Raw genomic sequence first — 24,894 nt, forward strand, 5'->3', positions numbered from 1 at the left:
AGATCGCCCCGCAGCAAGGAGCGCAAGGACTGGGGCCAGCCCTGTGGAGGCGCCCTCTGGGGGAGTCCTTCCGAGGGGAGCCACCCCCAGCCCGGCCCGACGGTAGCGGCGGCGCCTCCTTCTCCTCCTCCTCCTCCGGTCTTCTTCGGGGAGCTCACGGCATCAAGCGCCCTCCAGGGTTCCTGCTGGAGCGGCCGGCCGGCTCTTGGAAGCGCCGCGCGCAGCCTTGCAGTTCTCCAGCCCGGCGCTCCGACGGCTCGGCGAGCGGCGGTCGGAGGAAGCGGCGGCTTCTTCGGCTTCGGCGGAGGCAACAGGCAAAGCTTGAAGGGAAAAAGAGATGATCGCAGCGTGACTCCAACTAGTCGCCGGGGAGAGGGAGAGGGAGGGAGAGGGGGGCGCCCATCACCGTTGCCGCCGAAGCTGCCGCTGCCGCCTTAACTCTTTGCGCCTCGCGCGGCAGCCGCCCAGCAACGCAGCGGGGGCCACGCGCGAAAGAAGAGCGCTCTGGAGTGGGGAGGGGGGAGGCAGCAGGAGAGGGGATTCCCCCTCCCCAGATGGCAGCCGGGAGGAGGGGGAGGGGACAAGGAGGGACGGGGGGAGGATCCCTCCTCCTCCAACCCGTCCCCTCCCCGCTCAATTCAATCCGCAGCCTCGACGGCGCCCATCAGCTTAGGGCGAGTGATCTCGAGGGTGCCCAGTCTGCAGCAGCAGAGCGGGCAGGGGGTTGTCTCAGATGCCAAGCTGCCCAAGGAAAGCAGGGGAGGAGCATGCCTCTTCCCCTACCCAACTGGTGGGCCGTCCTTCTTTCCTCTCCCCCCCCCCCCCACTTCGCCCCAGCCACCACGCGTGAGAGTTCTGAAAGCCACCTTTTGGGTATCCCATGGAAGTCTCTGCCCGGAGCCTGAAACCCCAGGAGTGGCCGAGGAGGAGAGGAAGAGCGGCTCCTCGTCCCGTCCCACAGGTGAGACTCACCTTTCCACGCACACACTGTGCTCGGGCTGCATCTCCTAGGTTTCCACCCACCTCCACAACCAGAGGGAACCCCCAGGACAGCATTGGCAGGACCCCCTGTGCCCCCCTCCCAGACAGAGCTCTTTTTGGGAGCAGGAAAAATACCTGAGACTTCTCGTCCCATCACCCGACAGGAGTTTGGAGGTCCCACCTCGGTTGGGCTCTCCGATCCCGCTCCTATTGCAAACCCCTGAGGTCTGGAGGGAATCTCAGATCTAGGCCAACGGGACAATGATGGGGATACCCCCCTCCCAATATCCTAAACGCCCTCTCAGCCCCCGTCTAAACCTCTCCAAGGCATCCTTTGGGTCTCCCCTTATCCCACCTGGATCAATTAACTTGGAGACGAAGCCCATCTCGTGAGCTTCAAAGACCACCCACCCAAAGTCCAGATCCCTTCCAAACATCCCCAGGGGGGATTCCTGGAAAGCTCCCATTTCTTGACCTCTCCGCCCTATGTTGCTCCAGGGTCCCAATCCCTCCCCTTCTCAGACAACTCCTTCGAAATAATCCCCCTTAAACAAAAACCCCGTGGCTTAGAGATCCTTCTCTTCTTCTCCAAAAGGGAGAAATAAGAAATCCATCATCTTCCTTCCTCTCCAGCTCGGAGGAGAATTCCTCCAGCAAAGTAAAGTCTGGGAAGTGCGTGGAAGGCATGCGGATGGGGGTGGCTGGCAGGCGCGGGGGGGGGTTGGCTGGGAAGGGGTGAGCCAGAGTTCTTCCAGGCAGCCTCTCCCGCCTGCCCACCCCTCCTGAAACGCGGCCGCCCTCCGGTCATCCAGGCCTTGACAGCAGATCTGTCAAGGGAGGCCAGCGGGAGAGGAAGGGAGAAGGTCTGCCCAGCTCTGCTATCAGGGGTGCTTCCTGCTCCCTTCCCTTTCAACCACCGCCAGGCGCCTCTAAACTCTCCCCCCCCCCCATTCAGTGGCAGCACCAGGGCGGGGGATTCGGGGGGGGGAGAGAGAGAGAGCACAGAAGGGGCAAAGTATTTTTCTAGGCTGGAGGACTGTGTTCCGCATGCCAAAATCTCTGGAAGTAATAATAATAATAATAATAATAATAATAATAATAATAATAATAATAATAATAATAATAGCAGCACAGGTCAACAGCAGGAGTCCAGCAACAGAGGTGCAAGCTCCTTGTTAGGGGGTGCAAGCCCCTTTGAAACTTGACCCTGCTGCTTTGATCAGGGGTCCCGGGACTTAGGATTCGTGAGTCCACCAACGTAAAGGAAGGGGTTTTTCGAGGGGGTGGGGAGGAGAGAGACATTGACTTGGGAAGAAGTTCCGCCGGAGTCGGTGGTACTTGCATCCGAACAAGCATAAGTAGGAGCTGGGTTGCACGTGCAACTCTCCCCTACCCCACAACAAAACACTTCACCCAGGACCCGGCATTAAAAAGGAAAGGAAAGAAACAGCAGCGCCCCTCCAATCGTTTCTCTCTCTGGGGCCCAGAGCATTCATGCGCCCCTCGGGATTCACGCCCCCCTCTTGGCATTGCTGCTTCCCTGACTTACCAGCCTTCCTTGCTGGCTGCTTTTTCAGGCTCCTGCAAGCATATATCCAAGGTTTCCGGCTTGCAATCCTCTTTCTTGCTGCAGAGGGGATCCACTTTAGGAGCTCTCCCCCCTCCCGCCCCCCTCTCTCCTCTTCCTGCCTTCCTTCACGTCTCTGTCCTCATCTTTGCAATGGTCCCCCAGGAAATCTTTGCAAACAGTACGGGGAAGGGGAGGAGAAAAAATAATAATAATAAAGACCAGCTAAGCTTGGTCCATTGCAAAAAGAAACAAGCCTCCCAGGTTTTCTTCTTCACCACACATCACACCACGTACTTCTTAAAATTTTTTTTTTATTTTTTTAAAGAGGCTCTTTCAGTCGCTCGCTCGCTCCCACCCCGCCTTGCAAGTCCAAGTTCATTGGTGGGGGAAAGATTTCTAGGAGGGTGGGTTTTTTAAAAAAGAAAGAAAAAGAAATCCCTTGCCAAAAGAGCGCTTGGCGAATCGATGCGCTGCGCGTTCGATTGGGTGTTCCTGGCTTGCAATAGGGTACGGCAGAGGGAATGGAAGGGAGGGAGGAGGGAAGAGGGGGAGCCAGAGAAGAGAGGATGGACTCTTAACTGCGTTTCAAGTGCTTTATGAACATGGATCAGAAGGTAGAGCCAAGCACCTTCTCGACTGCCAATTGCACCCCCTCCCCCTTTCTCTCTCTCTCTCTCTCTCTTCCTCCCCGCTCTCTTTTCTTTGTGTGGCTGAGAGATATTTAATAGCAGCTCCCTGCAATGCCCGGGCAAGCGCCTGGAGACCCAGCTCCTTTTGCTTAAGCGCAGCAAACATCAGTAGCAAAGAATTTTCCTCTCTTAAAAAAAAATGATGATGATGATGATGATGATAACAATTTGTGTGTAATCTCGTGCTTTTTTGAGTGGGGGGAAAAGAGTGATCTCACTTTTTCACAGTAAGGTTTTTTTTATAAAAAAATATATTAAGAAACACACTGCAGTCTGTCCTAGTCTTTGAAGATTTTGGGATGCCTCCCAAGACCCTCACTCGGTACAGATGTTTTCAGATGTTGGGTTTTGCTGTGCGGGGTAAGGGATTAGGTACTTTTTCTTTTCTTTTTTTGCATTGAAGAGTAGCAGGGGAGGGAAAAATATGCTGTTGTTGGATGGTTTCCTTCTTTTTTTTTAAAGAAAGGGAGGGGTGAGAGAGACGGTCCCTTAGGATGAGGCACACACATGCACAAGCAGAGAGCAAAAGTATTTTGCAGTCCTCGGGAAATTGCCACCGCCAGCGTGGGAGAATGTTAATTCTCTTGCCTAGGAGCAGAAGAGGGTGAGTTGTCTTGTCCAGGGTCGCTGGGCTCCATTGCATTGGCGTCGGTTTGCTGTTGCAGGATCCAGGATCTGGACACTGCGAGAGGCGATAAGGGCTTGCTTAGCAAACCCTTAGCCTACCCCATAATAATAATAATAATAATAATAATAATAATAATAATAATAGTAGTAGTAGTAGAAGAAGAAGAAGAAGAAGAAGAAGAAGAAGAAGAAGAAGAAGAAGAAGAAGAAGAAGAAGAAGAAACATTTCCTCTCTGACTTTGCTGGTGGGTTGGTGGCGGGTTGTGTGTACCAGGAATGAGTGAGTTTTCTATTTTATTTTCCCGCAATCCTGATTCTCCGAGTTCCCTCTGCTTCTCTGGCTTTGCATGCCGTTAGATCCGCCCCAACATCTGTCCATCTCCCCCATTGGCGCATCCATCAGTGTCACCCGGGATGCGCGCGTTGCAACTGCAAGCGCCGGGCAGGCGGAACGGGAGGCTGGGAGATTCCTCACCAATAACTCATGCGCGCAGGGCAACTTAAGCAGGGAAGAAGGGGGTCAGCTTGCCTTTGCATCAAATGTGAGCGCAAAGTCTTGAAGCGGCGGCGGAGGGGAGAGCAGAGAGACAGAGACCCAACAAAGTCCGGAGAAATGGAGCAGCTTTCCAAAATACATGCTTGTCAAACCGCGTAAAAGCGCACGGGGTTTGTGTGACCAGCTACAGAGAGCTGCACACGATCCTAATGGGGAGAATGCGCGGGTGTCCAAAGCAAGGCGCGCGCGCAATTGAGATTGTTATTATTGAGAGTTTTTGCTCAGCGTGAGAATCGCTCGTGGTTATTAGGCTTGTGTGTGTGTATTTGTGGGTTTTTTCCCCAAAGGAGCGGGGGTACACTAGGCGATATCTGGGTTATACAAGATGTAACTGAAAGCCGTGAGGTCCGGACAGAGATAGAGGCCTGTTTTGCAACCCGAGCGGGAGAGATCCTTTAACTTTTTGCACCGAAGCAAAACTTTCCCTTTTCTTCCAGGCTACAATGTTTTAGAATTAGAAGAAGGGCCAGCTAATAGCAGTTTTATTGGCCAGGAAGGGAGGCGGTTTTGCGTGCAAATGCGTAGTAAGCCAGAATTTTAAACCGGGGGGGGGGGGAGGGAAAGGACCTCCTTCTGACCTCGCTCCCCGCTCCCGCTCCCGCCCCCGCCCCCGCCACAAATAGTGTGGACCCTGCTCTTCATTGGATTCACTTCCCCCTGAGCTGAGTGTCGCATCAGGAACCCCTGGTGTGTCTGAAGGACCACAAGAACCCAACACAAACTTGTGACCCCACCCCACCCCACCCCAACCAATCTACTCCTCATTCTCTAATCCTGTTCTTCTTGCATCCTGACGATGCCATGGACCACTTTCCTATTAAACAGTGGTCCAGAATTGGATGTATGGAAAGAGGCAGAGGAGTTTGGACAGGAAGAGAGGGGCACTACAAGTCGTCTAGCCCTTGCAGGTTCCCCCTCCCCCCCCCCCCCCACATTTTCCCTGCAGCTATTAAAGCATTTTAGCAAGGCAGGCCCAGTGAAACTGCTTCTTTTTAATTAGTCAAATACCTGCAAAATGGAATTGAATTTGCAGGGAGGGGATACCCCCCCAGGGTGCTAGGTGTAAAGAGAAAAAAGAGAGAAAACCTTGATCTTCCTTCTCCCACGTATCAGAAACAATATTCGCTTTTTTCTTCTTCTTTTGGTAAAACCAGAGAGCTATAATGTAAAATGGGAGGAGAGGAAGAGAATTCCCTTTATAATTCACCTCCTTAGTCTTAATTGTTCCGGGGACTCAAACCTGGGAGAGTTTACCTCTATATGGAATGAGTCTTATGGAAGGCGCTGGAGAATTTGGGCTGAGAAGTTTGGCTTATTCTTGGGGGGGGGTATTTTTTATTTTTGCAAAAAGAGGAGACTCTCTTGATGGTTCTTATCAGGAACTAAGAACGTAAAATGCAATTGTTTTAATTAAGGTGTTGCCGTTTCGGGATTGGGGAATGAGCATAGCATTTCAGAGAACTTCGGTAGCTCAGATGGAGAGAGATGGGGGGGTGCCACCTTTGCACAGGTCTGAAACTAAGAAGTCTGCTAAACATGGCAGTTTTCAGATAAAACCCCTCTTCTTTCGGGGGGGGGGCGACTTGCCCCCGTAGGGGATCACGTCTGCTAGGCTTTACACACCTATCTATAACTATTTATATTTATTTATATTTTCTTAAAGGAACTTTTGACATTTTTTGCTATGAGAAGTTGTCGTTTTATTAAACAAAGCAGAAAATATCCTACTGGGTTGTAACGTCACAAGAAAGTTCACTTCTCAAATACACCCCCCCTTTTTTTTTAGATAAAAGAAACTTATATGTAATGAAAGCTTGATTACCAGTATTCCTAAAACGGTCGTAATTACATTGGGAAGGTTGATGATTTTAGCAGAATCAGAGGAAGGACTTGGCTTTCGAAAAGATCAAATCTTCCAAAGAAATTGCCTCCTTTTTCAGCGGCAGACAATCTGGCAAGGATGATCTATCCTTAGGTATTTGAGGCGTGGGTACCAAACTGGGCATGGCTACGCAGACGCAGATTTGCCACCGCTACTGGCTGGGACCAGCTTCGTAGAGGACCTGCCTTAGTTCCTACATCTTTTCTCTTGCTGGAAGCACAAACAGCCAAACACCTAACCTCCCCAAATCCTTGCACTAACCCGGTCGTTTCGCGTTGAACGTCATTAAGAAGGAATCAACAGTTCACCCAAGAAGTATTGCGTACTTTGTTTGTAGGAGTGTTGCTTAGGCCTCGAGTAATAAAACTCGGAGTAAAAAGAGGGGGGAAAGCCCTACATTTGCCAAGGGCTTAAGGGAACTTGAGGATCTGATCCTGCAAAGAGGACAGGTCTAGCCTGTGAGTGGAGAGAGAGAGAGAGAGAGAGAGAGAGAGAGAGAGAGAGAGTGTGTCTGGAGGCTGAAAAGCTTTGCAGAAATACATTGCAGAACAACGTCATGAGCAAAGGTAGTCGTGTTGTTATTGAGAAGGCTGCAAGGGGATGATCGTGTGCGTGTGCGTGCGTGGCGGCGGCCGACCTTTTAAGACTGGGATCTGATTCCTACCATCTCCCCAAGAAAGTTTGTATTTGTAGTATTAAGAATCAGATACTCATTCTTAAAGAGGCTGTGAACCCTTCTCCCTAATATATTGTGTGTGTGTGTGTGTAAGTGTAAACAGGCAAGGCAGAATGAAATTGGCAAGGTCCAGGGAAGTGTGTGTGTGTCTCTGTGTGTGTAGCATAAATATATCTCGCCTGTCTATTAAAACAAGCAACTTGGTAATAATTTTTCCCCTCCTGTGCCAACATTTTCTTTTGTTCTAAGGTGAAGCAACAACTAGTTCCACCCCCTCCCCCGATTTTAATTGCAAGTTTAATTTTAATTTCTCCCAAGGGAAGGAAAAGAAAATATTGGGTGTGTTCCCCCCCTCCCCTCCTTGACGAACAGTAAGGAAGGGAGAAATGAATGAACATAAATATGAGGGGTCTGAGGTTTTTGTAGGCTTGGGAAAAAATACTCCCCCTCCCATAACTCCTTCTTCACTCCTTCCCAATGACATCCTTCAGTTCTTTTCTCTTTTTTTGAAGGGTGGTGGAAATATTGGTGGGGAGGGGAAATAGTTGGAAAAGTAATCATTAATCCTGAAATGTGGGAGGCGGAGCTCTGGGGGAAATTGCCCCAAGTGCTATGAAACAGCAACAATAACAACGTATTTTCTTTTGGAAATTACTTGCGGGTTCCCAGAGCCCTCGGATACAAATTAAAAAGAAAAAGGAAACTAAGTTTGTTCATTTTGGCTAAGAACCTTTTCTCGAATGTAAATTGTTTTGGTAAGCGAATTTGCACGGCAGCAAAGTTTTCTTTTCTGTTTTCCAGCAACTTTGCCCTAACAAACCAGATGTTTTGTCTGCCGAGCCTCTTAAGCGGTGGTGGTTATAACTCCGACAGTTTTTAGGGTTTTGGTTTTTAACAGCCCAGAAATCCAGAGCTTGGAACTTTAAAAAACCGTTTGCAATCAGCATGTGGAGAGGTGTAGGGGGGCGGCGCAAGTCTCAAAAGACTTCCACGTCGGAAAGGACCCCCACAAGCCATTGATCTGGAGAGTCTGAGCAATTCTTTAACAACCCCCTTTCCCACCTTCTGCTGGTCTTTGCAAAATAATTGTTGTTGTTTTAACTCCTTTAGGTTTTGCAAACGGGCTCAGCAAGTCCTGCAAGGAGAGGAAAAGTTCGATTTTATGTATCTCATTTATTTATTTAAATTGGGAATGTTGCTCGGATTCAGTGCCTGCCTTGCCTCTCTGGATTACTGCCATTCCCCGCTTTCTTAAAAAGGAAAAAAAAAGAAGAAGCGATGTTTAAAAGTAACTCAGTTTTTCCTTTGTATCAGATCCCATCTCACAACCCTCTCCAGATTATTTTCCCTGTCATCCCAGTCGCTGTCTAGAAGGAGCTCTTGCGAGGTGCGTGCGTGCGTGTACTTGAAACACCAAGCGCCTTAACACAAACACCACACACAGGAGAAGCTAAAACTGGCCAGAGGCTACAATTGGCCAGAGGCGCTCCTTCTTGAACTAAAGCGCCCAGTAAATCAGTGCAATGGGGGCCAAGTCAGAAGAGCCCCAGATCAAGGGCTGGCCAATGAAAACGGTTTGCAGAGCAAAGGCAGGTATCCGCCAGTTGCCCACGACACCTCCCCAACTGCGCTCAGGAGCGCCACACACCCCAGCCGGTCTCTGGACTTTTGCGCCCAGGAAAAGGCGGCGGCAACGCCGCGCCTTGACCTCCCTCTGCGCGGGGCTGTTGTGGAAAAGTGGCTCTTGCGCCTTCCCGATTCCCTTTTGCGCCACGGCCGTAAGGGACAACTAGAGAGCATCACGCACGGACACGCAGCCCTCCCAAGAGTCCCAAGGGGATATATAAGCTTCCCTAGATACGTTTTCTGCTCTCATCCTGCTGAGGCCACACACATAATATCCTGTACATAGGCATACACATGCGCGCGCGCTCACACAAACACAACCTTTCTGGAAGAAGGAGGGGGGGGGGAGAGATGGCTTTTAAGCACCACTTTCCGAGGCCGTCTCCAAACTCTTTCCTAACTGAGGGCATCAAATTGGGGGTTGGGGCAGTGCAGATTTTCCAGGTGGGGAGTTTGCAAAACCTCACCTGCTGCAAACCCTGTTTTAGCTTGTTTTAATTGCAGCTGAAGGTATATATATATTATTTTTAAATCCACTAAAGCCGACCAGGTTATTCAACCTGGATCGAGCTGCAGGGATTTTGGTTCCTTAAAAAGAAAAATTTTGTTTGCGTCCGCTTCCCTCAATTTGTAACTGGGACGTCCTGTTCTGGGTTGATCGCTTCCCAGCCTGAACGCAAACGGAGAGAGCTCTCAGGGGTTGGTTTGTTTTTTTTGTTTTTTTGTTTTTTTGTTTTTGTTTTTTTTTTTTTTTTTTGCAGAAAGCTGGAAGCTGCAGATGGTTCTCCCGCCGGAGAGAGAAGCAGCGAAGAGAAATCTCTGCAGAAGACAATTGCCCATCGCTTGGGAAGAAATAAGTTAACGCCTGGCAGAGCCGCGGTGCGCTCTCGCTGGGCAGCGGGAGGGAGGAGGAAAGACACGGATCCTGCAACGCCACCAGAGGCGACAGCAAATGCTATTTATATTAAGCCATGAGAGATTAGTCAATTTCACACACCCTTAGGAAGTTTTTGCTAGCGGACGCCTTTGCATAAATGGGATTGCTCTTTTCTTTTTCTTTTTCCCTTTTGCTTGCTTTTTTAAAAAGAAGGGCAAGCGTAGCAAGTACCACGAGCAACGTTTTTAGGATCCTGGCTCAGGATATCCGGATCCATCCATGTATTTATTTATTTTTTTAAAAAAAAAATCTATAATATATACTCAATAAAGCTTGATTCGCTTAAAAAAGAAAGCACAAGTCATTTGATTGCATAGCATAAACGGTGTGTGAGAAAGAGAGAGACTAAGAATTCGTATTTTCTTTATGTCCCCGTCTTTGACACACCCACCCACTCACTCTTTCTAAAAAAAAAAATGTGCTGTTTTCAAACGCCTCTGTGTAAAACAATTAAACAATTTTTTTTTTGCACCGATCCACTAAAACGAATAAGTCTCACTTATTTTGGTAAGAGTTACGCATGTGCTTAAGCAGGGCGGAGGCGCTAGCAGTTCCAGACAAGGATGGGTGATTTACAGCAAGACAAATCCTCTCCCGGCCCCACGACTCTTTCCCCCTTCCTTCGGCACTGGGATGGTTTCGCAAGAGACACAAGGGGGTTTCTCTTTTGTCTAGGACACAAAAAGCAAATGCATTTCTGGATTCCAAGACAGACATCCGTTAGAGCAGGCGGTGGATTCGAAAGAGACCCCCCCCTCCCTTGGCACGCGTTGGTGGTGGGGCGCGCCCCTAACTGCGCCTGCCCTTCCAGCAGGGTCTCCGGGGGTTCCTTAGCAAAAAGTGGGGCTGTCAACGATTAAAAACATCTTTTGTTGCTCGATTACTTGTTTTGCTTTTCATTGATGGGAGGATTAAGACGACTCTCCTGGATGTTAACTGTCATGATAACTACCCCTTAAGGAGAAGAGGTGGAGGTGGGCGGGGGTGACCTGTTGCAAGGGAGAAAAGAACATCGAAAAAGCCTGCAGGATCAGGCCAGTGGCCCATCTAGTCCAGCATCCTGTTCTCACAGTGGCCACCTAGATGCCTGTAGGAAACCCGCAAGCAAGACCCGAGCCCAAGAGCCCAGTGATTCCCAGCAACTGGTATTCAGGAGCATTGCTGCCTCCAACTGTGGAAGCAGAGCATGACCTTAGTGGCTGACGGCTACTGATAGCCTTATCCCCTTCCACGAATTCGTCCAATACACTTTTGAAGCCATCCAGTTTGCTGGCCATCATCGCTGCCTCCTGCGGGCGCGAGTTCCCTAGTTCAACAACGCGCCGCTGCGCAGAGGAAGGACTTTCCTTTATCCGTCCTGAAAAGAAAGGAGAGGGAGGGCACCGGAGCAAGTTTGCCCTGCAGAGTTGTGAGGGAGAGTGACCCTCGTTTAAACTCTTGCCTTTCTCAGCTCTTAAAGGTGAGGGGTTTCCTGCGACCCTGCAACCAAGTTTACGCGCGCTGCGAAGGCACCAGCTCGTCTTTTTTGCAAACTCGTTTTTGCGCGGGGCTTGTCTGCGACCCAGATCCGCAGCAAGTATTTGGGATCCCTTGGCCCCTTTGCAACTGCTGATGCCCAAGCATCAACCTGGAAACTTTTGCAGGAGAAGCGAGCGCGCTCAATCCCACCCCTCTGTGCTATGGTTCCTTCCCCCAGGAATGTTTATTTCTGATCATGAAGAGGTGCCTGGAGCTAAACCATTTTACCATTTGGGGCGGGGTGCTGCTGCTGCTGCTGCTTAGATGCACATCATCATTAAGAGAGTTATTCTAGAGGCATCTCTGCCTGTGCTGTACACACCCATTTCGTTTGTCCCTCAATTGTCTGTGGTTAAAGAGTGTAGTTGAATTTCTGTTGACACCTTGCCAGGGGTAGCAAATGTGTTGCCTGCCAGTTGTTGTTAAACTAAAAGTCCTATCATCCCTGACCATTGTCCGAGCTGTGGCTCATGGGAGTTGTAGTCCAACAGCATCTAGAGGGCATCACAATGACTGCCCCAACACCCCCCCCAAGTCTGTTTGCCACAGATTCCCCACTGTGCAGAATACTTCAACATTTTGAAAAACAAACAAACCAGAGCCTATTTTCAGGCTCACCAATGATGGAAAAACACTTTGTACATGCTTAGAGACATTCCAGTATTACGGCAACCCTTCCAAGGCTCTTGTACCCAATGCTTCATGCCTAAACGTATTGCTCACCCTTTCCCCACAATGGATGAGTTCTGATTGTAAACTCAACATTTTAATCTGTAGTTAATGAATGAATCAAATCAATGGCTATTAGTGCTTTCAAACTTTAATTGAAGGAGCATCCCATGTACTTTAGTCCAAAGCATCACTTACACTGCCTGTCATTCACTTCGGCTGATCACCATGCCATATGAATTTAAAAAAGGGCCCACTTTATTCGTAAGAAATTACAAATGTCTCGGTTGGGTCTGAAAGCATTAATTGATTAATCAGAATGATGATTTGATGAGTTAATTAACTGCAAATTAAATCATGCTTTCATAGAAATCCTATATGCTGGAGAAAGGGGGCGCGTTTGGCAGTTAACAGGAATGACTGAATGAACCTGAACACTTATTCACAACGAAAAAAATATTCTCTCATCTACCAAATGGGTTTTAGCAAACAGGATTTTAGGGAAGAGAAACAGAAATGATTCGCTTCCCAGGATTTTCTGAGTATCTGGATTTAACACAGTTTACGGTGTGTGTAAGCTGGTTAAATAGCTGCCGTTGCAGTGCAATGAAGGGGGATGACAAGGACTTTTTTGACCCTTTAGCAAAGCTACAGTTTCAAGCGCAGGGGTCAAGCCATGGAAAAGCTGAGACTAAGGTTGCCAACTTTCCCCCCCTGGCAGGGCTCTCCTGCTTTGTATTGCTGCATGACGCCATCAGAATGTCAGCAGATGAAATATCTCCCAGCATGGGAACACAAAAGTGAATTTCCATATATTATGCAACTGTTAAATACTGCTAAGTGCTGTGCTGACATCTCGAGAAGTTTGATTGCACCATCTCCAGAGCCCCGTTTAAGCTCTAGTATCTTGCATTCATTTATTAATCCAATTCAACTGTAATTTTAGGTAAGCGTTTTGAAGGTGGCACATGGAATTGGGCATGTGTGTCCAGTATTCAATTTTAATCCATACAGGCCTGCCCCACTCTGGAACAGGGAGGAGGCTGCACTAAGGCAGAGTGACATCCTAGACACAGCTGCCCCTACCATTAGGCAGAGTGTAGTGAGTGCCTCAGACGGCTTGTTTTGGATGTCAAGAAGGGACAGCAAAGGTATCTTTGTTAGCGTAAGTGACAATACAACAATAAGAGGTGATTGTGGGATTTTAACTTGGCCCTCCTCAAGTACTACGCACCTCGAATTGGAGGAGGGAGAGGTGTTAGCATTCTGCCTCAGGCAGCAAAATGTGTTGGACCTGCCCTGACCATACATGGGGGCGGGGCGGGACGATGACATATTTTGAAGAACACCAATGCCCTGTCTACATGTGCCACAGAATGAGATGGTAGAATTGTTAGCTGAGAAATACTGCTTTGCCTGTGGTCACTTATGGAGCTGTAGGATGGGACATTTGAACCAGGCCCTTCTGGTTCAGCATCTTCTGTACAATACCACACTGGCTCTGGTTGAGGGCAATGACTGTTCACAGTAGGTTTAGAAGGAAGCTGATCATGTTTAGATGAAATAGTTTGCAAGAACACTAAACTCAAGCTCCTTGATCATGGGTTTCCAGAAGTGTCTGGAGCCCACTTGTTAAAATAGGACACTGGATGAAATGGACCTTTTGTCAGACTGGGATTATGTCCTTATTCCAGAAGGGCAGCTGTATTTGTTCCATCAGGCACTAGGGATGGGCAAATCTGTCAATTTCTGTTTCTCCCTCTTTGTCATTTTCCCAATCTTAAATTCAATTATCCACACTTCTACATCCATTTGAAGTTTGTTTGTTTTTGCTCATGAAGATTCACTAGTGCGTCCTCGTGCATTTTTGCCTAATATGCACATTTTTGCAAAGCAATTACCTCTAATTTTTCCTGTATGTTGTTTCCACCTATACACATTTCTTAGCACATTACTTGATCAGAGAATTGCGTTGCAAAATCCAGAGCAGTGCAAATTATGTTTCTTATATTGTCTTATATTGTTTCAAAAAGTGTGGATAAGTTAGACCCACCTTTAAATGTGATGTGAATTGAAATTCTCCTCCATCGCTATCCAATGCAAAATGGTCTTGGGTCGCCTTAAAGACTGACAAGATTCCATGTTTGCAGAAGCTTTTGCAGACTTCCATTCAATGATGTGGACTCCAGCCTACAAAAGCCACAAAACAGAGTTCATTAATGGTTAAGTCTTTAAGATGCTGTAGTTTTATGTCTTCTGTTCCTATTCTCTCTTTAATTTCCGATGATTGTCACTAAGGCTATTATTGTTGCAGCTGTTGTTATTGCGCACAATTTCTTTTCTTTCTTTCTTTTTTAGGGTAAAGATTGAATTGTCCCACAAATCCTTTGCGTGGTGTACCAATTGACATTTGTCCCTGCTCGCTCAGGGACAGCTGAAGGATTGGAGCAGTAACCTCGAGAACTTTGGGGAAAGCGTTTCTCTACATATTTTTGTTTGTGCTCATTAGGGTGATAAAAGCAGGACAGGCGGTTTCATTTTCCCCGTTAGTTGTGACTACCGTTCGTGCCATCCAGGTCAAACGCAACGTGGAAAGTAAGAAAATCTGACACCATCATTGATCTGCTCTCCTTGTACTCATGTCATCCCCGTACACTAGAGACAAAGAAATGTGGCTTAAAAATTGCAATTAACCAGCATTGGGGCAGGTGCCTCTCGTTGGCTATTTATTCTTTTCAAACTTCATGTCGTCCTGGAAGCAACACTCATTCATAACATTCATTCATCCTTCCAATAAAAAAAACAAAAACATTGCATGTACAGATTGCATGTGCCTGTTCATATTCACCTTCTTCTCTTTTTATTGGAATCGGGGAATTTATGTGTTTAGTGCCTTATGGTTCCTCACAAAGTTTGCTTGAGTCTTGAATAAATCTACCCCCCTCCCCATTTTAAAAAGCATTAGCTTCCTTTCAAACATTCCTTAACCTTTAGTGTTTTGCAACTTGATGAAAAGGAAAAGGTCGATTTGTTAAGAAGGGATGCGTGTGCTCTGTAATTGTTCCAATAGCTACGGAGTTTCGGCCTCACTCTGGGCTTTTGCTTTGCTTTTTAATTTCTACAGGAGCTGTCTCTGTACCCTCCCTTACACCCCCCCACACCCCACAATTGTCAAATCAAGCCCTGCTCCAGGTGCTTTCATTTAGGTTTACTTCTCAGTGGGTGGTAAATCTGGGACTGGATTCTGTGCTCCAAGTGTCCCTGATAAGTCACCGTTCCTTGCTTTTTAAATTTTCATTTTTTTGCCTTTTGGCGGATGTCTTGCTCAATTTTGAAACTGTGAGCTGTCATTTTTCTGGGTTTTGCTCCCTCCTTAGGATTCTAAAGGGTAAATCTCTCAGTGGGGAACTGAAGCCCTGAAGCTCACTGGCAGAGCATACACTTTGCAGGCAGAAGGCCCCAAGTTCAACTAAGAGAGGACCCTGCCTGAAATCCAGGAATTCTGCTGCCAGTCAGGATAGGAATAGGGTTCCAGTGCAGTGATGACCCTATCTTGAGTCACAAAAATCAACCTCAGGCAGCCGATGCTAGGGGTCAGGGAGGAACAACAAAAGGCTGAGGGACAGAGCTGAGTGGGCCATGTTGCCTGCTGCCACTGCTGAAATAGATGTAAGAGATAAATACATTTTACCATCCACCATTTTTTCCAAGGAGCTCAAGGTGACATACATGGTTCACCCCTTATCATTCAGCCCCCACAACTGTGCGATATGAAACACAGGAGCAGTCAAGTACAACATTCCTAGAGTGAACATGTTTACACATGGGGAGGGATGTTTGGCCAGCCAGCAGCTAAACTTCCTCTTTCCTTCTAGACTAGGACAAACTTCCTCTGCATGTGACTAGAGGTCGGTGTGGCCTCACCTGTGCAGGTAATGACAAAAGCACAGGGCAGGGCAGCCATCTCTTTCTCTATGACTACATGCACCAAAGAAGCAACATCTGTTTAGCCAAAGATGCTCTCTTGGCCTCCAGCCAAGAGAGGACAAAGGGACTGTCTCCTTATGAGATAGTTTCCAGGTGTATGTTACTTTTCTAAGCTAAGTCTGCCTTCTGGGATCTGATTGTGAACAGAATGTGAGTAAACTGTTTTTTATACTTTTATAGAAGACTGTCGTGTCTTATCTTTTATGAGGGAATAAGGGGAAAATACCAGAACAGATATTATAGAGGCTTTAGAGAGCCTGAGCAAACACATCCGCTGTGAGTTTAAAAAAGGGGAATGTTACTCTGCTAAATCGTGAACTTGTTTACACAAGTTGGAAAGGCTATAATCAAGCAATATATCCTCTCCTGCATCCCTGAACATTCCCACAACAACAACCCTGTGATTTAGGTTAGGCTGAGAGGCAGTGACTGGCCCAACGTCACACCCAGTGAGCTTCATGGCCAAGTGGGGATTCGAACACTGGTCGTCTGGTCCTTGTCCAACACTGTAACCACTATACCACACTGGCTTAGTTGGTATTCCTTTAAATGGTTTGGGGGGGGCGCCATCTCCCTTTTGTCCCAAACTTTCTTGAGCCAGCCCTGTGGGAACAGAAGTTTGCATGTGGAAGGGCGTCACATTATTTTTCAAAGGTGATTGCAGGGAAGTCATTGGGTTCTGGGCCACTTATGCAATATGTCACTCCTTAAAGGTCCGGGTAAAGCAGTAAGATAGGAGAGGACTGTAGCTCAGTGGCTGGACACCTGCTTTGTAGGCAGAAGGTCCCGGGTTCAATGCCCAGAAGCTTCTCCAGGGAGGGCTGGCAGAGAACCTTGCAAGAAACAAGGGACCAGTGTGTGAGTGTAGGAGAGATCAAGCACTCCTCTTTAGCTATGAGACGTAGGTTACAAACACACCTCTGTCTGCAAAAATATTGGTGGTGATGCTCCAGTTGGCTAGTGGGAGCTGACAGGACTGGATGCGCCTCCATTAAAAAACGGAAAGACCCAGCACCTGAAGAACTATATTCCCTCACATGAAGCTGCCCAGGCTCTGAGAGCTTAGGGGGGGAAGCCCTTTTCTTGATCCTGTTACCCTCACAGGCACACTTGGTAGAGAGCCTTCTCAGTGGTTGCTCCCAGGCTTTGGAATTCCCTTCTTAGAAAGATCAAGACTCCCCCCAACCCTTGTTCTCCTTCCATTAGTAGATGGAGACTTTCTTGTTGCTTTTTTAAAAAACAACAACAGTTTATTTAAAGATTTTCCATAAATCTGATACATAAGATTGATTATCACCATCTTCCCAATAAAAAAACTGTCTTGTTCCAATAGGTTTTTGGAAACTGACTGTTTCTAAGGAAAGGGCTGGCACTGCAATGTTTTACTGTAATGATCTGCATGTTTTAATAGATAATATCTGTGTGCAGGGCTTTTTTTCCCCAGCCAGAACTCACCAGAACTTAGTTCCAGCACCTCTCAGGTGGGTGCCATTGCCATTATAAGAGAACAAGGGAGGCATTCATGGTGAATACTGGCACCTTGTGTGTGTTATTGTTGTTGTTGTTGTTGTTAGTTTTAAAATTCTTGCTTCCCCCATGTGCCCTATGTTTTTAGCTGTTTCTATTTTAGCTGTAACCTGCCTTGAGTCCTTGTCAGGGAAAAAGATGGCTGGTAATAATAATAATAATAATAATAATAATAATAATAATAATAATAATAATAATAATATCCATGCACTTAGAAAACTGGATCTCAGGAAGAAGGGTTATAGTCTAGCCTTCTCTCTTCCACCATTTTTTCTTTATATGGAGAGAATCTTAGGAGCAAGCAACATGTCTGTCCCTGCCTGCAGTCTCAAATGGTGCAACCCAGTCACAGGCTTATTGCCGTAGTGAGAACTAGGTCAAGAAAAGCTGGACTGGGTTTTTTGTTTTAAATGCTTTCTGGGTTGACATGCCATAGAAGACCTTTATTATATGGCTTTTTAAAATGGTGACCTAATCAAAATGTTTTCTTTTTGTAAAGTTCGGGAACTGGGCAGGTCAATGAGCGCTGTCTTGGAATCATGTTTATTTGCACCTGCCCCATTGTTGCAGAGATATTGAACTGAAGCAGCAAGGAGATGTTACTTTGCAAGTAGGGTATATATAGATATACATTCATTTCCTTATGCATTCCAAATGACAGCTTAACAAATAGGAACCACGATGATGCTAATAATGTAATGGATCAGGGGCTTTTGGGATGGAAGGCCTATACTGATTTCCATGCACAAAGATTAGCATCAAACAGAATTTTGCAATTGCCTGTGTAAATTCTTTCCTGTAATGATAAGAATGCACCTCGAAGCTGTGGATTTTGATCCCAGATACAGATGTGCGCACACACACACACACACACACACACACACCACTCTGCATCTCACACAAGGTGTCGTGGATACTTCTGGAAGACAAGCAGCTGCAATAAGAGAGATCAGAAAAGGAGACTTAAATTGATACAATTAATCCCTTGGAAATACAGCAAGACTATCTTTCCTTATTCTTGCACAGTTCAAACATCCAGAGAATATGCTTAATTAAAATTTGGCTATACATTTTTAAAAGATAAGAAAAAAATAAAAGAAATGGGCTAATTATATTGCTCTGTATTCTGCTATGTATTTTTTTTTTTAATAACATACTTTTCCAGCTTGGTCCAATCCCAGGAGATGTAGTTCCTCATTTATAAGAAGGTCCCTGGTGGGATTTTAAAAGGGGGATATCTTATAAAAGGAAAATATATTTTGAAAGTGGTTCCTTGAAAGGATCAGTGGCATCCTGGATGTATCTGTGTCCAAAATGTGCATCTTCCAAACATGCAAATGTTTCTCCTCTAAGGATTTCCCATCTTGTCTTCAAATTGGTGAAGCAGGCGCTGCTGCCTTCAGCTCTTCCTCACAGTTCCCCAACTATCGTAAATAGATGGTTTTGAAAATTTGTTTTATTTAATGAACTGAAAGGTTGAGTCTTCTCCTTTGCGTATTAACTCCCCCTAATATATGATGGTACATATTAATGGTCGTTAACAAGCTAAATGCTCTTTTTCCACAGAAAGCCCACAGGAGAGAGAACGAGGGGGAAAATATCCCCTCATTTGAGATAATTTCACTGAATCGTTGCTGTGTTCTCCCCTCAGGGCAAGGTGAGACGTGTCCAGGAAATATGTTAGAGAGAGGAGAGAGGGCATCCAGGAGTTGAGAGCGAAGATGAGGCAGTCTTCAAAAACTGCTGGCCTGGGAAAATCCAGATTCGGAAGGAAAAACAGTTTGCAGTCCTATTGGTTTGGGGCCATTCCCAGAGAAGGCCTTCCTTCTTCCTTGCAGCATCTCAAAACCTTTCTCCTCTTCTTCTCCTCACTGTTGGGATTCTCCTCAGATCCCTGCTGCTGTTAGAATGGAAGCAGAAGGTGAAAAAAATGGCAGCACTGCTTGGAATCTTAGGCCTCATCTGCACTATACATGTCTTCTTCTAATTCTTCTTTGGCGAGTAAGATTGTCTTCCATAAAGACGGTTTTAACAATGAGTCAGTAAGTGACTGTAGAGGCCAATTCTGGATCCACACATCTTTCCACAGTGGGGACATTGGTTAAAGCACAATGAGCCCCCTTTAATCAGACATGGCTTCCCCCCAAATATTCTGGGAGCTGTAGTTTCTTCAGGGTGCTGACAGTTGTTAGGAGGCCTGTCTTCTCCTCCCAGAGCGATGACTCCCAGAGTCTTCTGGGAAGACGGATTGATGGTTAATCTGTTCTGGGAACTGTTGCTCTGTGAGGGGAATAGGGGTCTTCTAACAACTCTCAGCACCCTGAACAAACTCCTTAATAAACTACTTTTCCCAGCATTCTCCGAGGGAAGCCATAACTGTTTAAATCAGTGGTTTTCAACTAGTGTGCTGTGGCACCCTGGGGTGCCTTGAATGATGGTCAGGGGTGCTGTAGGGAGGGTGTTCAAAAAGTGGTGAGATGCTGCCAGCTCTGCAGGCAAGGGGCGACATAAGTGGGCCCCTGGGCCCCACAGAGGTGCCTCAGAAAGAATGTAGTTGGTTAGGGAAGCCATGGACTCAAAAAGGTTGAAAACCTCTGCTTTAAAGTGTTCTCCTAGTGGTTTAAATCAATGATGCAGATGGGGGCCTCAGATTACAGCAGCACACTCCTGCTTTTAAGTGGCTACAAAACCACAATTCCAAGGTGTTAACCGAGCCTTAAAAACACACAACCAGAATTCTACCATCATATTTTAATTTTTTAATAAAAAAATAGTCAATGAAAACCCTTCTTGCTCATTCACTGCCCCCAAAGATGACCAAATGTGAATCTGATTGACTTCTGCAGCAATTAAAGGCAGAAGATCTAAATGTATGGGAATACAAACAAATGTCAATAAACTTTTAATGTACTATTCAACTTCCACAGCTGATTGTTGTTTGTTGTTATTGTTGTTTTTTTGCCTGAGTAAGACATCCTAAATTAGCCTCAGATTTTTCTTACAGAGAACATTTTGTGGCAACTTTGCAAATTATTTGCTTCCCTTCTTGTAACCATGTTGCCAGTTCTGTCGGGTGTGTAGTATACAGTGAGGACGGCAATTGAAAAGTAAGCTGCCTTTAAAAGATTTCCCTTTCCATCATCCCTCAGAAACCAGTGAATAAATATCCCTTCCTTTATAAATTTAGACTCCACTCCTAAGAGCAGCTTGGCAGTTTGGTTTCACCCAGAAGAAAGGAATCACATCCTCGAGTGTAGCTGATAAGAGCAACAATTTACAAACGCAGGATCTGTTATGCAGAGAAAGCTTTATTGCCGTGACTCCCGCGTTACATCCGAAGCACACAAGGGTTAATCGCTGGATCAGTTTGCAGCTGGTGGGTGCTCCCTGGGGAATCTTAGCAATAGACTCCTCCATGCAGACGGGGTCAGTTTTGCTATCTTCAGGTCAGCAGGTCACGTGATAAAGGAGCTCTGAAACTTCAACTCCTAGGAGACACAAGTGCCAATCCCATTTTGTGGTCTGCTGCTGCAGGGCTCTCCTTGTGGTTTTTGGCTGACTCCATCAAAATGCATGCATAGCCCTGCGGCGTATAATTGGAAAAGAGGGATTTTCAGAGCTGCAGATCAGACTGGGGTTTTCTGTGCTAGCTCATAAGCAGTGGGCTCATAAGCAGTGAATGGTCCCTAGGAGGATTTCTTAAGCTTACCCGCACTCTGCTATGTCTCCCTCCATCATTTTCTGTTTCCTCCTTTTAATGGCCCTGTGCTAAACTTTGAGTTGTAGACAATAGGAGAGCAGTTCTTTTGACCTAAGGTGAACGTAAGGACATAAGAAGCGTCCTGCCGGATCAGGCCAATGGCCCATCTAGTCCAGCATCTTGTTCTCACAGTGGCCAACCAGAGTCCTGTGCACAAGAGGCCTCTCCCCTCCTGTGGTTTCCAACAACTGGTATTCAGAAGCATTGCTGCGTCCAACTGTAGAGACAGAGCTTAACCACTGTGGATGGTAGTCACTGATCGCCTTCTCCTCCATGAATTTGTCTAATCCTTATTTTTAACCCATCCAGGTTGGTGCACACCACTGCCTCTTAGGTTGTGGGCAGCAACAGCAGCAGCATGGTTCTCCCTCTCTTTCTCTCTCTTTCTCTCTCTCTCTTTACAGTGGTACCTTGGGTTAAGAACTTAATTCGTTCCAGAGGTCCGTTCTTAACCTGAAACTGTTCTTAACTTGAGGTACTACTTTAGCTAATGGGGCCTCCCGCTGCTGCTGCACCGCTGCCGTGCGATTTCTGTTCTCATCCTGAAGCAAAGTTCTTAACCCGAGGTACTTTTTCTGAGTTAGCGGAGTCTGTAAACTGAAGCGTCTGTAACCTGAAGCACCACTGTATTTTTATATTTACCACTTTCCTGCCCAGAGCTGGTCCATGACATTTTGTTCACTGAGGCGACAGATGGAAGGTGACCAGATGAGCAGCAGAATCGTACCTTTTCTATGGGCAGATGAATCTTTTTTAAGCACTGGCAATGGGATGGCATCCTCCAGCACACCTGAGGGCAGCATGCACGGCACCTGCCGTTCTCTCCTCCACCACCTCCCTCCCATTCCCTGCCTCCCATTGACTGCTGCCCGAGGCAGCCTCCTCACTCTGCCTAATGGCAGGGCAAGTCCTGGTCCTGCTTCAGTTGGAGGCTCACAACAAGAGTTTAAAAAACAATAACACAAAGGCACAAACTATTAAAAGGAAAAAAGAAAACAAACAATATAGACCACCTTTAACAGGGAACCCATTCTGAATCCCCGTCAAGTATACAACTGATTTTCTTTATAGTTCCATCTTTCACACCTTCCTCTTTCTTATTTTGTATCATAGGATTACAGATATAGAAGGGATCCAAAAGTCATCTAGTCCAACCCTCCAATGCAGGAATCACAGCTAAAGAATCCCTGGCAGCACACATTTTTCTTCTGCTTCCTCTTCACTCTGCCTTCATTTCTCCATGATCCTCAGGCTCAGGTTCCTGCTTCAGTTGGGCATATTGCCCTGTGCTAGGCAGAACACATATAAAGCAAGGTGCTGGTAACTTTCTTTTGAAGTCTGGCTGGGGCCGGCCCTACTGTTAAGCAAAGTGAGCTGACTGTCTGGGGCTGCAGGTTCTGGGGATCAGGATGTGGTGGTGAGTTTTTTTGTTATTATAACAAGACAGCCACATTCTGTGCAGGGGTTTAGTTCCAAAGGCTCTGCATCTACATGAAAGCATGTGTACTCAATCCTTCCCCTTGGAACCACCCTATCCTTTTGAAGTCAACATGCAAGGTAGAAAGAAGAAAGGTGGAAAACTTATGCATTTAACTGGCTGGGTTTCAACCAACGTATGGTTGAGATTGTTCATGTTAGATGTGCATGATATACTTTTTGTATTTTATTATTTTCATTTCTTTTGGATTTTATCTGTGTCATTTTAATTTCTGCAAGCCACTTTGAGTCCCGGTCTGGGGGAAAGGTGGGATATAAATAAATGTAGCAGCAGCAACAATAATTGTTAAACAGGCCAGTTGCCATCACCACAACCGATGGCTGTGAATTCTGTGCTCTGTTCCTTGAAAAGGAGTTAGCATATTTATTTACTGATTTATTTATTTTACATTCACACCCTGCCTTTCCTCCATCATGGAGTCCAGGGTGAGAACATGTGGTCATCATCCACCCAGACATTGGACAGACCCAGATCTGCTTTGCTTGACCGAGGTGATGGACCCACAGGACTTCAGATTGTGCATACCCTGGGATGAGTATTGCATAATGGGAGTTAAGCAATCGGGATTCGACCCTATCAGTTTTTAAGATGGTATTTATCCAGTGGCACGACAAGAACATTTTTTTAAAACCCAACCACCTCTTTAGTCTGCTAAGCATATGTTCCATCTTCAGAATGGCAAGCACCACCCATGAAACGCAAGTCATCATTGGGGCAAACTGAATTGACAGTTTTGCTGGAATCAAAGCCCCCCAGATGTGAGTCTATGGGGCAGCTTTCCCTATATTTATCATTTCATTGCAACCCATATTTCTGCTTTCACATGTGTGTGTCAAAAAATACTTTGAGACACACATATATAAAGGATGGTGTGGCAGAAATATTCCTCTAGCCTGGGGTGGCTCGTTTGAGGGGACAGGTTTTGTCCATTTCTCCTTTGCGTTGCTACCCTGCTGCAGGAATGGGGACCTCCTCCTCTCCCCCCGCCCATCTTCAAATCACTGGGGAGAGGGTAATTTAAGCTATACTTGATGTAACCTATACATCACTGTCTTCTGGACCAGCTTTAAAATTAAACTCTGATGTACAAAGTTAAACAAAAATGAGATAAAAATTGGCAGGGGTTGAAGAGGGTCAAAGTAGTCAAAACAGAAGGTGGACCATTCCTCCTTTTGATTTATGTTATTCCACGGGCCAGGAAAAATAAAATAAAATTATGAGTCTCACTGAGACTTTTTTCGCTGAAAATAATGCATTCCTAATTTGCTTTCTATAGACTACCAGGCCTTTGATGTGGAAGATGAACAAATAAAATTATAAAGAAGCAGCAATGAGGTGGAGGTGGGGAGAAAAGGGGTGGGGGTGGGGAATGTATGAATTGTAGCAATTGTTAATAAATAGTTTTAAAATAGCATTTATGCTTTAAATATAATTTAAATGCTGCTTTTTATTGCCCATCAACATTGACGCTGAGAAATTTGCTTGAATTCTTGGCAGCAGGTTTTCAAATATTAGCACTTAAATATTAGCACTTATGTGTGCTGAGGAGAATCATTATCTTCTACCTACATCAATATCACACAATATTAATAACTGTCTCTTTCATTAGAACTTCTCATTTTCCACATATTTTGGGCATTTCCTATTGTGAGATCCACAGTGATGCTGCAAGTCAATTGGAACAGGGTGGTTCTCTTATTTGACTTAAGGTTTTCATATCCTTTGTCTGCTTCTTTGTTCCTCACCATCTCATCCTTCATATTTACTTCAGTTAATATTTTCATATATGTTCCATGTTTAGCAGGGATAGGGAGCCTGATAACTTCCAGATGTTGCTGGACTACAACTCCCATCAGACCCTGGCAGCATGTACAATGGCCAGGGATGATGGGAGTTGTAGTCCATCTGAGGAGTCAAAAAGTTTACTCCCCCCAAAAAAAAGAATCCTGAGAACTGTATTACCCGTCACAGAGCTGAGGTTCCCAAAACTCTTAGCAAACTGAAGTCCCCAGGCATCTTTGATGGCTGGTGTCCATGTAGCCATCTCCTCAGTATTGAACCTGGGAATATTATTTGTTCCTGGATGCTGGCAGAAATAAATATTTCATGCCTTGCCTGTAATAAAACAAGGTTAAGTTAAATGGCATAGCGAGAGAGAGATTCTCACCAACGAATGTGCTTTAAAGGAGGAATGCTCTAATTTCTATCACTTTGCTTTCATTACACTGCAAAGCATTACAAGCCAAAGCTGTTTCCTGAATAAACCTTCCGATGGCAGGCTTCTTGAACAAGTTGACTGTTTCTAATGATCAACAGCTGCCTCTGTGGTTTTTTTTTACTTCAGTCTAGTGATTCATGTCTTTTGCCCAGAAATGATCAGTGGAACAAATG

The 24,894-nt window shown here is 46.1% G+C and overlaps 2 long non-coding RNA genes across 2 annotated transcripts; both read left to right on the forward strand.

Annotated features, from left to right (window-relative positions):
* The first annotated feature begins 318 nt into the window (after positions 1–318).
* On the forward strand, positions 319–20,169 carry LOC308592165. Its single transcript, XR_014010402.1, has 4 exons — positions 319–961; positions 9,369–11,003; positions 14,090–17,243; positions 18,897–20,169. It is a non-coding gene; the product is annotated as an uncharacterized lncRNA (long non-coding RNA).
* Positions 5,348–8,253, forward strand: LOC308592183. Its single transcript, XR_014010415.1, has 2 exons — positions 5,348–6,767; positions 6,800–8,253. It is a non-coding gene; the product is annotated as an uncharacterized lncRNA (long non-coding RNA).
* Positions 20,170–24,894: the final 4,725 nt, after the last annotated feature.

The sequence above is a fragment of the Podarcis bocagei genome, assembly GCF_964188305.1.
Source record: "Podarcis bocagei genome assembly, chromosome: 7".
Lineage (NCBI taxonomy): Eukaryota > Metazoa > Chordata > Lepidosauria > Squamata > Lacertidae > Podarcis > Podarcis bocagei.